This window comes from Humulus lupulus, chromosome 1 (genome assembly GCF_963169125.1).
Source record: "Humulus lupulus chromosome 1, drHumLupu1.1, whole genome shotgun sequence".
Classification (NCBI taxonomy): domain Eukaryota; kingdom Viridiplantae; phylum Streptophyta; class Magnoliopsida; order Rosales; family Cannabaceae; genus Humulus; species Humulus lupulus.
Genome location: NC_084793.1, coordinates 213,660,694 through 213,676,769, shown reverse-complemented (window position 1 = coordinate 213,676,769; position 16,076 = coordinate 213,660,694).

Here is a 16,076-nt window from a genome sequence, read left to right as displayed (position 1 = left end):
TTCCACCTTAGCAGATGGGTCAAATTTTCTCATGTTTGAAGTCAATATTTCTTAGCCACTCATGTGCTTCCTTATTGAATGCCTTTATACGCTCCATTATACGCTTGAAATTATCAAAGTTGGTTGTCGATGTTGCTGCCCAAAACAGTACCTTAAGTTCTAAAGCCCCAAACTATTTAACCATGTTGTTCTCCAAATGAAAACAACAAAAATGATGTGATACATCTAGGATGTTACCCACAACATCTAATAAACCCTACAAACATAAAAAAAATAGCCAGATATATTCAATAAAAGCATAACAATGAATGTGAATACAAGTATACGTTCAACAAAAAACAAAACAAAAAACATAACTAGGGAAGTGAATAAAAAGTATAAGTTAAATAAAAGCATTGAAAAGAATAACACACCTTTTGTCTGTCACTCATAACACACCATGGCTGGCCATTGGCAGTATCTCCAATTACTTCCAATAACATCTCCAAGAACCATTTCCAACTATCTGCATTTTCAGCTTATACAATAGTGTTGACCATCAATTTAGTCAACGACACGAAGTCACGAAAAACGATAAGGATTACAGAACTGAATGCAAGAATTGAAACAACACAATGATTTTATAGTGGTTTGGCTCTAGAGATTGGTAATAACCTACGTCCACTTAGATTTTTATTGATGTAGACTACAAAATCTGCAATCAGCGAACTAGGGTTCACTAAGTTTCATAAGCTCTAAAGTTGAATACAAAGAATCGTGTATAAAAGCACTTGTTCTCTCTCTTAATACAATATATTGCGTATATAATAAATGAATCCCATGAGTCCTATTTATAGGCTCATACATATGGGTCTATGGGCCATCCTTAACCTTTGTTACAAGCATAACAAAATAGTAACAAATATAATTATATATACTTATAAAAGTAATCAAATATCTTGGGAATATCTAACCCATAATCGTCCTTGAGTGCTTGCCTCGGTCCCACGAGCAGATTTGGTCTCATGTGTCAGCACATCGTCTTTTCTTGCTGCTCAGCATATTCCTTGTGCCTATCAAGCAACTCAATTTCCTCTCGATATCCTGGTCGTTGATCGACCAGTCTTCATCAATAATCATTCATGTGTTGTCCATGTGCCTCTTAAACATGCCACATCATCATGTTTAAGAAGAGCCAAGAGGATCTGGCTAGGGATGTTGCTGCTAAGGACAAGTTCAAGGAAGCCTTTGAAACCAACTACAAGGAGGCAACCAAGATGCAAGAAGAACTGGAGGCGAGCATGAAGGAGGCCAATAGTCTGGAGGACAGAGTTAAGCTGTTCGAAGAGCAGAATGCCCAAAACTTGGAGAGGTTCTGAGGAGCCACATTCAACTGCTTTTACATGTTCTGAAAGAATAATCAAGATGCAAACTTTGATAACCTTCCTGAGCAGGTAAAACAAGCTGAACTTGCCAAGTGCGTTGCTCGCCTGAAGGAGGAGAAAAATCCCCCAGAGTCTCCTGAAATTTCCTTGGTGACGGGCATCAATGGAGCCGAAGAGGAAGCTGGAACCTCTGTCGATCAACAACCTCAACAAGACCCCCCCTTCAGCTGCACAAAAATTATAAATTTTTTTATGTAACTAGAACACCGGAACAGACTGTTCACGGTGTTAAGACAATATGCTGCCTAAGGCAGATTTATTTAGTTTTAATATTTTTAATTACATCCAAGCAGAAATTGCTCGTAGTGTAAAGGTATTTCGTTTTGATATTACAATTGCTATAATAACATCTGCTCGTATGACCGAACCTAGCATAACACTTTATTATTATTTCATCAAATTAGCTAAAAAAATTAAAAAATACTCTAAGTGTCGTAGTATGATTTCCCATATTTTGCTCGTGTGTTTACAAATGTTTACAATATGCTTTGTTCGCTTAGTATCTTATATGCCCCCCAAGTGATCGAGGAGTCTAAGGTTCTCGGTCACTTGACATTGACCAATACCTATTCAAACATTAGTGCCCGCGTACTTATAAAAAAACCAGTGATAATATAGCAAGACAACACACACAATGAGCAAATACTTGTAATAAATACAATAATTGGCAAGAATAACTGGCTGCATATAGTTCCTTTTATTTCTCATAAAAAATGGACAAAAATTTGTGTCTATACGAGTGATCGAAAATTGATCTTGCACTTATAAGCGACCAGCCATCTAATCGACTAGCCTTGTTCAAAAACTTGTAAAAGGTAAAATTAATACAAGCCAAATCTTTAAATATAAATGTTCATTGATAATACTTGCGCAAGTGTTCTCCATTCCAATAGCAAGGAACGAGATCTCCGTTTAAGAGAGCAAGTTTGTATGTGCCTGGTTGAAGAATTTCTTCAATTTGATATGGACCCTCCCAGTTTGGTCCAAGTACTCCAGTAGCCTGATCGTGAGTATTCAGAAATACTCTTCTAAGCACCAAGTCTCCTATGTCAAATACTCTTAGAATTAAAATAGCAAGCGCCCTTTTGCTGGTAGGCTACAACTTGTAATTGAATCTGCTCGCACCTTTCATTAACCAAGTCCAAAAACTTCGTTAATAATAGGTTATTCGTATTCTGATCGTATGTTATCCATCTATGCGAGGGTGGATCTGTAACTCCCACTTCTTTCTACAAATGCATTATAACAATTATGAAAAATAAGACAAGAAATTTTATTCATACTTTTGAGTGCATTACAATGTTAATCGAAGGCTATAGCTATTAAGTAAAGTGGAAGAATAGCTAATGAATACGCAACTACAATATTCATGGGCATTTCATTAGTATAATACCCATAGAATGATGCTAAATACAAGCAAACAATCACTAAAGTTATGAACAATAAAGAGAAATTCATGATTTGATGATGAATTTTATCTAGAAGGTTAAGAGATGAAGAAGTTGTGCAAGTAAATGGTTGAAGGAAGAAGTATTTATAGGACAAAAAAAACTAGCTGTTATGACCGTTGGTGAATAGTGATCCGACCGTTGGAAACAGTAACCTGACCGTTGGGGATATAGTTGAATTCTATTGTGGGATTTTAACAATTCTAAGTTGTTGAAGTAACTAACACATGGGAAAAATTAATTTATTGATGTTAGAGAAACTTTTTTAGAAAAGTTTGTGAGTAAAAAATGTTGGACTAAGTAATATAAGAAGATTAGGAAGTTTTCATTTTTTGGTTACTATTCACCGGGTACTATTCATAGTGGGTCCCACAGCGGGGTCCACCCCATGGGTCCCACATGTTGATGCAGTAGTGACACAGTGATGACTTCAGCAAATTACTATGCTTGATATTTTGAATATTTTATTATTTTTCTATGCTTGATATTTTAAATATTTTATTATTTTACTATGCAGCATAGTAACCCAATATTTTCCTATAAATAGAGCCTTCCAGAATTCATTTTTAAATTACAAAAAATCTTTCTTTCTCTCACTCTGCCTAAAAATCTTCTTAACACTCTTTTAAAGTTTTAAATCTCTAAGATCAAGGCGAAGTTCTGTTTATAACGCTAGCCTATGAAGGCCTTTTAGGTAAGCTCTTTCCAGAGCCTTTCAGTTCAGTTATTTAGCTATTATTTATATATAGATTATATTACTATGCCGTTATATTGCCAAAAATTTATATATAGATTATTTTACTATGTCGTTATAATGCCAAAAATTTATATATAGATTATTTTACTATGTCATTATAATGCCAAAAATTTATATATAGATTATTTTACTATGTTGTTATATTGCCAAAAATTTATATATAGATTATTTTACCATGAAGTTATAATACCAAAATTTATATATAGATTATTTTACTGTGCAGTTATAATGCCAAAATTTATATATAGATTATATTACCATGTCGTTCTAAGTTACAATGCCAAAAATTGAAAAATAAACTATTTTTATGTGTCATTATAATACTAAACTTATCTAGGCTATGGTCACACTTTGGACTATTATGGGCTTTTATGACCTTATTCCCTATTATTATGGACAGGTATTATGACCAGGACATTTCCGTATGACCATGACCACGACTTTTAGACCGGGATCTTGCCATGGACAATTATAGTATGACCATATGCATGGACATAAAATAAGCAATAAAATAAGAAAAATTGAATAATAACAATTATAAATTAAAATTACATCGTGTAGATTTTATGTAAGTTAATAGTTTGTGTTTTTAACAGGAAACTAATAATTTTGGTTGTTTTATCAAGACACAAGGTAAGTAGAATAATCATCTACAATACAAGTCTTTTATGTGTCTTATGTGAATTTATATGCTTTATATGTTATTCTGCTATGTTGTTTTTATGCATAAGTTATTTTCAAGAATGTTATATTTATTATGCATAAGCACGCTTAATGTTCACAAACAAGTTATTGAAAGCGTTAAAGTATAAGGGATGCTTGGGAGACCTATGTCCCAAAAATGTAAGCAGGGAGATGTACTTCCCTATATAATGAATGTTTATGAGGGAGAAATTCCCTATTATCATGTTTATGTTCAGGTGGGAATATGATTCCCTATGTAATGCCGGCAGCAGTATCCTCTAGGGCCCAAAAGAAAGGAAAGTGAAAGAAAGAAAAGACATAACATGTTGCACGTGTATTTTAATGCATATGAGGTAGCTATTCTGCTTACTGAAACTTAGCTCATTAGATAATGTTTTGTATTGTAGGTAAGATGCCCCAAATATAAATCGTTGATGAGTATACGTGGAGCCAACATGACTGTACATATGGGGTTGACCTGAAAGGAGTGGAGTTCTGCTATGCTATATTATAAATAAACGAGAAACTTGATTTTATATTTATATTTTATAAAAAGTATTTCGGGAACTTTATAATTTACATAATGCTTTAAAAGTATTTCGTGAACTTTGTAATTTACATAAAGCTTTTAAATTTATCGGTTGGATACATCTATAGTTCTACGTTAAGGTGTAGTAACGCCACGAAAATTATTTATAAAAGTATTAAGATTTGTATGTAAGATAAAGTTTTATTTAGTCGTGAGTATTGTATTGTTTGAAGCTATGAACATTAGTTTATGTATTGTCCAATAAAGTTTTTTGTAAATTCAGAATTTCAATATTGCCGTATTGATGCTAAACTTTGTTTTTACACTATATATATAAGTATGTTAAGAAAGGAGGTCTTTACAGGATCTAACTCAACTGGTAACATGGATTCATACCCATAGGCTAAGGAAAATGGAGTATGGCCTATTGTTGTTCGGTGTGACGTTTATACGACCAAAGTACTTCTGAAAATTGTTCTGGCCATGCTCCCTTTGCTTCTTCGAGCATTTTCTTCAATGTGTCCTTCAACGTTTTATTTACAGCTTCCACCTGCCCGTTGGATTGTAGATGGGCAACTAATGAAAAGCTCTTCATTATGTCATGTCTCTCGCAGAAATCGGTAAATAGGTTGCTATCAAATTGTGTGCCATTATCTGATACAATATTTTTCGGCAACTCATATCTGCATACAATGTTTTTTACAACAAAATTTAACACTTTCTTGAATGTGATTGTCGCAAGTGGTTCAGCTTCTGCCCACTTAGTAAAGTAGTTTACAGCAACTACTGCATACTTGACATTTCCTTTTCCTGTGGGCAAAGATCCGATCAGATATATTCCCCAAATTGTGAATGGCCATGGGATTTGCATCTATTTAAGCTCATTTGGGGCTGCTCGAGGTATCTTGGAGAATATTTATCATTTATCACACTTCTTGACAAATTCCATAGAATCCTCGATCATTGTGGGCTGGAAATATCCTTGTCGAAGAATATTTTCTGACAAACTTTGCTCCCCCCAGCATGATCTCCACATAATCCTTCATGTACTTCTTGCATCAATCCCTTAGCTTTTTCCCTAGAAATACATCTCAATAAAGGAATTGAATATCCTCGTCGATATAGAAATCCATCGAGCAGGATAAAGTGATCTGATTGCTTTTGTAGTGTCCTTGCCTTGTTCCTTTCTGCAGGTAACCATCCTTGTTCGAGATATTGAATAATGGGAGTCATCCATGTGTCGGACTTACTAGGGAGGATTCTTCTACTTGAATGTTGGGAGATGTCAAACATTTGACCGGTACTATGCTCAAAGTGTTAGCATCTTTGGAACTTGCTAATTTGGCCAAGGCATCGGCGTTCAAGTTCTGGTCGCGAGGAACTTGCTGGAGAGTATTCTTCTTAAATTGTGCTAGCAAGTCTTTTTCCTTGTTTTTATACGCAACCATCTTAAGACCACTAGCCTGATATTCTCCAAGGATTTGATTAAAAACTAGCTGGGAATCTTTGTATATCTCTAATGACTTTATCTTCATATCCTTGGCTAGTCTCAAACCTGCGAGCAATGCTTCGTACTCGACCTCATTGTTGGAGGCAGTAAAGTTGAATCTTATTACACAGTGAAACCGATGCCATTTGGGGGTGATTAAAATCAACTCTGCCCCCGAGTTGTGCTCATTAGATGATCCGTCTACGAACAATCTCCAGGCGAGAGTTTGATCTTGATCTTCGGGTTCTATAATCGACTTGCTTCTTGGGAGTCCGGTGAATTCAACTACGAAGTCCGCTAAGGCTTGACCCTTTATGGTTGTTCGAGGTTCATAGGAAATTTTGAACTGTCCTAGCTCAACTGCCCATTTTAGTAGTCGACTAGCGACTTCTGGCTTTTGCAAGACTTGCCGTAGTGGTTGGTCGGTAAAAACAACTATGGGATGTGCCTAAAAGTAGGGTTGTAGTTTTCTTGATGCTAGTGTTAAGCAGTAAGCCAATTTCTCTATAGTAAGATATTATAATTCTGCTCCCACTATCCATTTACTTATGTAGTATACTGCATTTTGAATGTTTTCTTTGTCCCTAATTAAAACAACATTGTCAACATACTCTGTTATGGCTAAGTAGATGTACAAAGTTTCTCCTTCGACTGGCTTGGACAGAATGGGGATCGCGACATATGGGCCTTAAGTGCCTAAAAGTTATGTTCGCACTCTTCTGTCCACTCGAACTTTTTGTTTCCTCTGAGTATATTAAAAAATGGGACGCGCTTGTCTGTAGACTTAGATATTAATCTACTCAGAGCCGCGATTCTCCCTGTCAGGCTTTGTACATCTTTAACTTTGGCTGGTGGCTGCATCTTGATAAATGCTCGAATCTTTTCGGGATTGGCTTCGATTCCTTATGAGTTTACTATGAATCCCAAAAAATTTCCTGATCCAACTCCAAAAGAACACTTAATAGGATTAAGCTTCATCTGATATTTGTTCAAGATGTTGAAACATTCATGCAGGTCCTTGATGTGTTCACTAGCTTTTCTCGACTTAACCAGCATATCATCGACGTAAACCTCCATGTTATTTCTGATCTGATCTTTGAACATGTGGTTTACTATTCGAAAGCTAATGTGTTCTTCATCAGGTGGATGCATACTAATTTTATTATGGTCGGAGTATGCATTCATGAATGACAAAATTTCATGTCCTAATGTAGCATTGACCAGCTAGTCGATTCCTGGAAGTGGGAAACAATCTTTCGGGCAGGCTTTATTAAGTTCTGTGAAATCCACGCGCATCCACCACTTACCATTTGATTGAGGAACTAGTACAGGATTAGAGAGCCAAGATTGATAAAACACTACCCTAATGAATCCATTTTCCTTCAGCTTCTCGACTTCTTCCTTTAAGGCTTTAGACCTGTCCTTGTCGAGCAGCCTTCTTTTTTGTTGCATTGGTGGGTGGTTTTTGTCTATGTTCAGGACATGGCTGATAACTACTGGGTCTACCCAACCATGTCTTTATGCGACTAGGAAAAGACCTCCTGATTCCTCCTCAAAAACTCCACCAGCTTTATTTTGATAGTTATCTCTAAAATTTTACCGACTTTCACAACTCTGGTTGGATCTTTTTCTTCTAGTTGGACCTCCTTGAGGTCTTCCACGGGTCCAATACTTTCTTCAAAATCCCCAAAGCGAGGATCTAACTCCCTATCCTCACATTGGGCCATGCCCTATTTGGTGACTTGTTCACCTGATTGGGATTGTGACTCGTTTACCACCAACAACCCTTTTTCTTATACGCTCCCCGATCCGCCTCTTCTTGCCTTTGTGATCGAGGAGTTGTAATGTTCTCTAGCCCCTCACTGATTTCCCAACACGCACCCAACTCCTACATCGATTGGAAACTAGAATGGACAATCAACTATTATAAAAGTAGTGAGTAATGTCCTATTTGCGGGTGCCACTCCTGCCGTGACCGGGAGTCTGATTGACCCAGTTGGTGCTAGCCCCTCGCTAGAGAAACTGTAGATGGTCTGGTTGTATGGTTCTAAATCTTGTATAGAATGTTTACCGAGCTTCCAGTATCCACCAATACTCGTTTCACCATCATGTTGGCCATTTCTACGTCCACGACCAAAAGATCTATGTGGGGAAATCGGACATGCTGTGCGTCCAGCTCAGAGAAAGTTATAAATTCTTCTTCTGTTCGAGCATTTTTGGGCGTTTTCTCCTCGATGTTTAGCATCACTATGTCCTGATCATGACGTAGGGTTTTGGCATATCTCTCCCTTGTCTTACCACTGTCACCAGATACATGCGGTCCCCCGTAGATGGTTAGCAAAATAACAGTAACCGAAGCTAGCTGTAGAGGAGGCGAGCGTTTGTGTACAGGTACCTGCTTGTTGCCTCCATTAGCCCCTTGTGAGGAATTTCCCCCTATTCATACATATCTTCTCAGATGTCCCTGTCGAATAAGGAACTCGATCTCGTCCTTCAGCTGGTTACACTCGTTGGTATCATGGCCATAGTCGTTGTGGAAACGACAAAACCTGGTTGTGTCCCTCTTGGATATGTCTTTCCAGACCGGGGCTGGTCACCTAAAAGGGATTGTGGTATGGCTGGCCTGATACACTTCAGCTCAGTTATCAACCAGGGCCATGTAATTAGTGAACCTCAGCTCGTATCTATTTTGTTTAGGGCGCTTGTCATTAGATGTCGCCTTCTCAGTGTTTGCCCTTTTTCCTCCATTCTTATTATTACCTTTTTCATTGTTGCTGTTGGATTTTCCAAACCCAGTGGAAACTTTGTTCGATTCTTCCTTCTGTCCCTGGTCAACCTTTGGGGACATTCCTTCATTGGCGATAGCCTCCTCCATCTTGATGCACTTGTCTGCTCAATCTAGAAATTCTTGAGTGTTATTGAATCCATATTTATGTAGGTTGCTCTAGAGGGGATATTGGTGTTGCACTCCAGTTGTGATGGCCATCGTCTTTCCCTCATCTCCAATAGTCTTGGCATGAGCAGCTGCTTTGTAACGCCCTGGATAGCCAAGATTGTTACACTGTGTGTTTATGAAGGTGCAAGACTTGCCAATCAAGTCATAAATTTAAAAACGTGGTCCTAAAGTTGTATTTAGGTAAAGATTAAAAGGTTTTAGTTATAAACAAATAATTTTTCATATAAAATGAAAGTTTAGTACATGGGATCCCAAAACAGGGTTTAAAAGACATGTCTACAAAAATTCCAAAAGTTATAAATAACCATGGCCACTCTAATGGCAAAAATTACATTTTAGGTTTTCGTCTTTGTACAAACCCTCGACCGTGGCCGCCGAATAGCTGACAATGTACACCTCGCCTCCAGAGCTCTCCAACTCATGGCTGAACCACCAAACCCTTGCCTTTACCTTCACCATGCAACACCTATGAGCCGAGGCCCAGCAAGAAAACATAATATCACGGCATGAACAATATCAATAATAAAATATTCCACAAGCATAACCAAGTCTTCAACAATTCATAACATTCACCTATTCAGTGATAACCAACAACAAATTAACAATTTGTCAACCAGATAATCAACATCTCATATTCATCAGGTTAACAACAATAATCACATTCATAATCAACAGTTTACCACAACCATCAAATAATACTCAGAGTCGGCGCCCTTAGGTCGTACCCTCTGTTTAACCCACTGTCTTCGGCTCACTTAGGCCGCCTCCAATGTTATACCCACTGACTCCGGCCAGCTTAACCGAGCTCAGTGATTAATAAGCTGTCCTCAGCTACCAATGGCTGAGTCACGCCCTGTGCGCAAATATTGATTCTGGCACTCTTAGGTCGTTTATCATATGTCCCCGTGGTGTAATACCACCTCATGAAATTATATACAAATATAGGGAACTCTTAGTCCCAACTTAACCACCTAATCGGGTGCAATTTTCTTACCTTAGACTCTGATAGCTTTGATTAGCGAAATTGACCTTCAAGCACGATCTCGTTTGAGCCTTAGCGTACACTTAGTCACACCCATAAATTACAACCATCACTAAACTTCAATTCTAAAACCTAGCCTCGGGACCGATCCCGAGCCCTCGGAAATCCCTAATTCCACCAAACGGGGTGGTGGAATCAAACCCCGACCCCCCGGGCAAAAACCCTAAGAAATAACTCAAAAACCCACTTCTGGAAACAGGGTAGCGCTACAGCACCCTAAGGAGGGCACTACAATGCTACAAATAGAGCAAAATTCCCCCAGAACACAAAGTGTAGCGCTGTAGCGCCCTACTGCTAGCGCTACAGCGCTACAACCAGCACAACCCACTTTTTGGGTTTTTCCTTCAAACTTTCCCTGAGCCAAAGTTCTACCAAACCACTCCAAAACTTACCCAACCTCAAAATTGACCTTACAACCCACTATAACTCAACCAAGACAACCCATCAACATCAAAAGCTCAGCCAAAACATTATCAAACACAGAAATCACTCTTGAGCCCAAGAACTCAAGAACACCATAGAAAACCAGAAACCCAGAACTTCAAAGTTAGAATTGGTTACCTTAGCTGGGTGAATTTGACCCTAGGTTGTCTTAGATGCTCTTCCAAACTTTAGCTCCTCAAATCCCCAAGTTCAAGCCCTTAGTTTCAATCAATAACCCAAAATCAAAATTCAACCTAACACACCCAGGAAAATTCAGTTAAAACCCTTAATCCTTACCTTAATTAGCTGCTATTTCCAGTTAGCTTCTCAACCACCTCTAAGAATCAAAGCCCCCAAGACCTTGCTTAGCCTTTTCCCTGAGTTTCCAGCTCCAATAGCCACAAGAAATGGTGGAGAGATGGCCAACCGAATGGAGGAGGAAAGAGGTCTCTGTTTTTTCTTCTCCTCTTCTTTCCTTCTGATTCTATAATCTTCTACAACTCTCACTAACTCCAAATAATCAGATATAACAAGTATATCTCTTAACAGGAAAAAGTCTCTTTTACCCTCCCATTTAAATCAAGCCTTTTAAAACACTCTGAGGGCATTTGGTCATTTGTTCCCGATTCCCGCTAACTCCTCGTGTGTCCCTAATATTTACCACTTAATTCCCGTCATCTAATTAATCACCAATTATTTTCCCAAATGCCTAATACTATCCAATATATTTCCCAAGCTCCCAGAAATACCCCCAGACTCCCCCGAGCCAGGTATAAATTCCCACTGTGACTTTTCTGCCAAACCGCTAACTAGGATCGCCTCGAGTCACAAGCTACAAATATATATCCACATAATAATGTGGTCTCAATAGTTTATCGCAGATAACTACATTTATGCCCTCAACGGGCCAAAACTACAAACATGCCCTTAAAATAGAATAGGGCCCACATGCATATTCAATACTCATAAACATGCATCTAATCATATCCATATACTCATTTAATCATGCATTCCATATAATCATGCATTTAATCATTCATTCACATAGATACCAGTTATGCCCTCCTGGCACACTAATCAAGGCCCTTAAACCTTATTAGCAATTTTGGGTCGTTACATGCTCGCATAAACCTATGTATATACTCTTTGAGAGAATCTCTTTCGTTCTATCGAATATCAACCAGCTGATTGGCATCTGTCGGATGTATCCGACCAACATAAAATTGTCTGTAAAATTCTTTTACGAACATCTCCCATGACCTTATATTGGCCGGTGAAAACTTGAAGTACCATTCCTGGGCAGAATCAGATAAAGTGGCAGGAAATATTCTGCACCGAGCATCTTCGGACACCTTCTGGTTGTCCATTTGTATCTCAAATTTATTCACATGAGATATCGCGTCTTCTCTTCCAGTAAAATTGGGTAGCACTGGCATTTTGAATTTGCTTGGGATTTCTGCCACAACAATTATGTTGATGAACGGGATGCCCTTTCTCCAGTAATATTCTATATGGGGCATTTTATTCCCGACCAGCTGTTGCACATCTTGATTCAAGGCATCTATTTGAGCCTGAACAACGTCTGGTATGGCAGGAGCGGCTGGAGTAGGGGTGAAGTATTCATCGGGTCTTTCCCTTCGGTCATTAAGTACGTCCCTAAGATCCTCATCCCTACGTCTACGCTCATTAGCACCTAGTCAGTCAAAGACGTTGGGTTGTTTGGCCTGCCCCCCAACGTTTTAGCTTGTTGGTCGGTTGTCCATCGGAGGAGGATTTTGTTGCCTGTTCTTTTCCTCTTGTTGTCGACCATTGTTTCTCCTATCATAAGCGGAGTCCGCTTCATTATAATCATGGTCGTCTCTAAATTGCGACCTGTGAGTGTTCGACCTGCTATACGCACTGTTCCCCTCTCTTCTCCCTGGTCCATCTCGATAAACAAGTGGAGGCATTCACTGGTCGTTGGGTCACCGGACATTGCTCTATCATGGGGGGTTCGGGGCTGCAGAGCCTGGGTCTATTGCCTCCTGCTTCCTGATGGATGATGTCCCTGTTAGGGAACTTATACATGATCTTTATTTATTTTCATATAGATCTAATATTAAAAAAGTTAATATGAGACAACCTAGAACATGTTCCTAAAATTGAATTCAAAGAGAGATAATGATAAGAATACTTACATTATACGCATCGGAATGAATGAGTCATTCCTTCAATTTCTCTAACTCTTGTTTCCTTTGAGTCGTAGAGTATTACCATGAAACTAAACTGATCTTCAATTTTCTTCACAGCCTTCCAAAGTATCCTTAGAATCACCTAGACTAGATTGGGCAATTCTAAACACATGAGATTGATACAAAGAGAAGAAAAGAAAAGAACAATAAGGCTTAGAAAAGGACATATGTTTAGAGAGAATCTAAAACCTATCAGAAACTTATGTTTCAACTTGTGTTTTTACTTATGTTTTCAACTCTCTCTTAACATTCCTTTTATAGACTCAATTAGGCCATTTATTGTAGAGTCCCAGAATATTTACTTAGTTAACTAGATAGTAGTAGTAGTTAGTATTAGTTAATAGTATGTTTATTACTCTGGATTTTGGTTCAAGCCGGGACTTAGTTGGAAACTCATAACAACAATTATGGATTTTATAAGTTTAACCTATAGTTTAAGAATATTAATTATAACATAAGGGTTGATTAAAATTGCTGATCCTAGATATATTATTTTTTATAACCTAAGGTTTAGATAGAGCCAATAAGAATATGACACTTGTCATAGGCATGATTATTAAGGAATTAAGTACTTTGATGATAAAATAAAGAAATATAAGCTTTAGTCTTCACCAAAAACTGTTAGGGTCGTAGTTTGACTCAGTCAAAGCAGTTATCCAGCCTTAATTATGCTAAAAAAGTGCAATTATGTGTTTAAAATATTCACGTATGCCAAAATATCCCAGCTGGGAGCCGATATATCGCTTGATGAAGGATACGGAAAACACGTTGACGTTGCACGATCGTACGAATGGAGGCTCGGGAATATGGCAGAGCCGATATATCGCCATATATGGGCGATATATTGCCCTTAGTAAGATGATTTTTGTTAATCTTTGTTTTGAATTTTAAAAATAGGTCTTAACCACCTAGACCTGCCTCTGAATGTTTTTGACCGAGTCTTCAGCCTCTGATTGATGAAAATTCAATTCTTTTTCATTTTAAAATAATTATTTTATTCAAATCAAAATGGGGTTAGTTTCACTCCTTACCTCTATAAATAGGACATAGTTCCCAGCCCTTCCTCTCATTCTTCAAGCTGTGATCAGAGACTCCAAGGTGCTAGTGCTACCATAGAGTGATAAACACTTGGGTTGGGAATAAGCTTTGCCATTCTTAAGCTTTTATAAACACTTGGGAAGTGAGGTTTTGAGTGTTTTTGGTATTGAGGTTTAGAGCAAACTATAAGGTCATTAAAGGTATTCCTATTCTTTAAGTCCAGCTCTATATAATTCTATAGTTTTCCTTAGTTTCTTTTATTCAGATCCTAACATTCGTTATTGGTTCTTAATTAGGTTCTTGAAACATAAGTTCTTTCTTGGTAAGTTTCTTCTTTATGGTTTAGTTTCCACATTCATTCTTTATTCTTTAGAAATACTCACCATTTGTATTGTTGGTTTTAAGAGTGTTCCAAATCCCGTCCTTGTTCTCATATCCCGGTGTTGGTAAGGAAAATAGGATAGATCTTGTATGTTTGTATGATATGTTATTCTTATATGTTATGTTTATGTATAATATGTTATGATAAGTTTATGTTATAATATGTTATGTTATGTTTTTATGTTATCTAGGGCTCATAGTTGATTAGCTAGCAAGCCCTAGTGTTTTATCATTCTCATGGTTTGGAGTTATGATTTACCCTACCTCAGATATTAGACAGAGGAACTAGATGGGTTATCATACACTACCATGTGATGTAACCTACCTCAAATATTAGACAGATGACCTAGATGGTTTATCACATGCCATGTTAATGAGTTAATGACCATTAATATTGTAGTCGTATATGATATATGTTTTTATAGCCATATGTTTTATAGTGTATGCTTATGATACATGATATATATTTTTATAGCCATATGTTTTATAGTGTATGCTTATGATACATGATATATGTTTTTATAGCCATATGTTTTATAGTGTATGCTTATGATACATGATATATGTTCTAGATAGTCTTATGTTTTTTTTATAGTATTTTATGTAGTCTTACGCTTATATTTACGATGCATGTTTTGTTGTAAGTAGATTTTCCTTGCTGGGCATTAGACTCATTCCTTTATTTTTAGTGTGATGCAGGAAAATGAATCTGAAGGCGAAAGGATTCTTGGTAGCTTGGCTTGTGTGTTGAGGATGGATGGAATGTGTGGAATGCGTGTCGATCGAGGCTGAAGTTACTTATTTTTAATCTTTTAGATCATGTTTTTCCGCATTTAGTTTTTAAACAATTGAATTTAAGTTTATGTTTTTCTTTAAACAATGGGTACCCATGCCATATTTTCTATTATTATGTATTTGATACAATATTTTGAGTTTTAATAAAGTTATATTATTTCTTATGTATCTTTCCCAAAACAGTAGCTATGTCTAGTAGTTTTAATAGTCCAAGGTCTTAGAAATAGTTGGGTTATTACATTTATTTAATTAAAAATTCAATAAAATAATAGCAAATTTACAGCCCTAGGTTGATATTATCATGGGTTTTAGGCCTGTGAAATTTCTCATTTAATTATAAGCCCGTTGGACCTAAAAACAAGGCCTGTATTATTTTCTATTGATTTAATTAATTAAATAATTATTCAAATCCTTTATCAAATTAATTATTTATAATTTGAACCTTGATTTAGAATTATTTATTAATTTAGATACCAATTTATCTTAATTAATAAATCTGCATTAATTTCTCTTTTCTTCTCTAAATTACATAACTTTGTGAAACTATCCAAAATTGACCTGATCAACTTTGATAATTCTCATTGATAATTAAATCCATTAATTGAGACTATCTAGATGATTTTATCCAAGGTACAGTGGGGACCATGGGCCTATGAAATCAAGCTCCAATAAGTTATCATAAATCTAACAAATAAATTTATTAACTTATTAATTCCTCGTGACTCCACTAAAGACTCGGAATTGCACTCTTGAATTCATAGAACGCTCTATAAGAAATATAGATACGCTATTAATTATCCATTGTTACAACCATAATATCACTCAATCCTCTATAGACGGTATACAATGAGATAGGACTAAAATATTGTTTTACCCATC